The sequence below is a fragment of the Saccopteryx leptura genome, chromosome 8 (assembly GCF_036850995.1).
Source record: "Saccopteryx leptura isolate mSacLep1 chromosome 8, mSacLep1_pri_phased_curated, whole genome shotgun sequence".
NCBI lineage: Eukaryota > Metazoa > Chordata > Mammalia > Chiroptera > Emballonuridae > Saccopteryx > Saccopteryx leptura.
The window spans coordinates 95,295,742-95,297,774 of NC_089510.1; the positions used below are offsets into that span (position 1 = coordinate 95,295,742).

The window sequence follows — 2,033 nt, forward strand, 5'->3', positions numbered from 1 at the left end:
GTTCACAGTGGCCAGGACATGGAAACAACCAAAAAGCCCATCAATAGATGACTGGATAAAGAAAATATGGCACATATACACTATGGAATACTACTCAGCCATAAGAAATGATGACATCGGATCATTTACAGCAAAATGGTGGGATCTTGATAACATGATATGAAGTGAAATAAGTAAATCAGAAAAAACCAGGAACTGCATTATTCCATACGTAGGTGGGGCATAAAAGTGAAACTAAGAGACATTGATAAGAGTGTGGTGGTTATGGGGGAAGTGGGGAAAGGGAGAGGGAAAGGGGGAGGGGGAGGGGCACAAAGAAAACTAGATAGAAGGAGAGAGGAAAATCTGACTTTGGGTGATGGGTATGCAACATAATTGAATGACAAGATAACCTGGACTTGTTATCTTTGAATATATGTATCCTGATTTATTGTTGTCACCTATTAAAAAAATAAAATTATTTAATAAAAAAAATGAAAAGCTTAAAGCTCAGTACTTAAACTGCTGATTTACTTTTATTTATTTATTTATTTTTTAATTTTATTGCGAACGCAGTCCCCCACTACCACAAATTATGCAGTCGAGTTTCCCACATTTGGGGAAATCGCAGGGGTCAGCACACTCGGAGTGCAATGAGTAAGCCTCGCCCTGGGAAAACCACCTTCGTGATCATGGTATCTCCCCTGCCAGGTAAGTATTGATTTACTTTTAAATACTGAATTGTTTTATTCTGCTTTTGAGAACTTCATGATTCAAGCGGTGATTCTTTATATGGGCAGTGGGTTGTTTTCAAAGGTAGAGCCTTAAGAAAAGGGGTGAGTGAAGCTCCAGTGAAAGCACTAGGGACGTTAAGCACATAAATGAATGCCAAGGAGGAAAGTTGGCTCTGTGGAGCACAAACCTTTACCAATGCCAATGGCTGGGAGAGATCGGAGCACAGATCGGAGCATTGACCTTCAGGGATTGGGCTGGGGAGGGGGTGGTACAGAAATAAGACCGGAGAAGTAGGAAGGAGCCAGACCACAGGAAAGAATATGATTTCATTTCAAGAGCAATAGGAAGACAGTCAAGGTTTTTAAGTAGGGGTCTGATTTGCTCTGATATGTTTTAAAAAGAACATGTTTTTAAATTTTTAACTACTGACCAATGTGTATATGTGCATATAACAGCTAATACACTGAATGCTTACTATGTGCCAGGCAAAATTCTAAGCCTTTACATAGCACCTTATGAGGTAGGTATGATTGCTATTCCTTTTACAGATAAGGAAGATGAGGCACAGAAAGTGAAGTAACTTGCCTATAGTGACATACTATATAAATGGCAGAGCTGTGGTTTGAACCCAAGTGATATGATTGAAAGATCTGTGCTTTCTAGCCACTATGGTATTTACCACAACATTAAATCAGCCTGAGGTTACTGATGCTACCCAACACCCACATCACAAATTGTGTCCCAAAGAATTTATACAGAATTCACTCCATTTTCTCTTAGGAGACATTTGAAGTGTGATGAATTCTGGACCTTCCACTAGTTTTCATTTTCTCAGTGAATAAGGCATCTCAGGTACACGTCATAAGTGCGCTTTAGTGTCTTACATGAACTTCCCTTAGGAAGCACTTCAGAATAATGATGATGATGATAATAACAAGTAATACTACATAAGGGTAAACACTCTTTGCCCTCATGTGTCCCCTCTCATTTTCTGTTTATTTTATTTTATTATTTTATTTGTGACAAAGAGACAGAGAGACAGAGAGAGGGACAGATAGGGACAGACAGAAAGGGAGAGGTAGCATCAGTTCTTCACTCTGGCACCTTAGTTGTCCATTGGTTGCTTCTCATATGTACCCTCACCAAGTGACCTGTTGCTCAAGCCAGCAACCGTGGGCTCAAGCTGGTGAGCTTTGCTCAAACCAGATGAACCTGCACTCAAGCTGGCAACTTTGGGGTTTCAAACCTGGGTCCTCTCTGCATCCCAGTCCGATGCTCTATCCACTGCACCACCACCCAGTCAGGCTCACTTTCTGCTT

At 40.7% G+C, this 2,033-nt stretch overlaps 1 non-coding gene across 1 annotated transcript; it reads right to left on the reverse strand.

The window, feature by feature from the left end:
- Positions 1-541: 541 nt before the first annotated feature.
- LOC136380278 (U1 spliceosomal RNA) lies at positions 542-698 on the reverse strand. The gene has a single exon (XR_010746943.1). It is a non-coding gene; the product is annotated as a U1 spliceosomal RNA (small nuclear RNA).
- Positions 699-2,033: the final 1,335 nt, after the last annotated feature.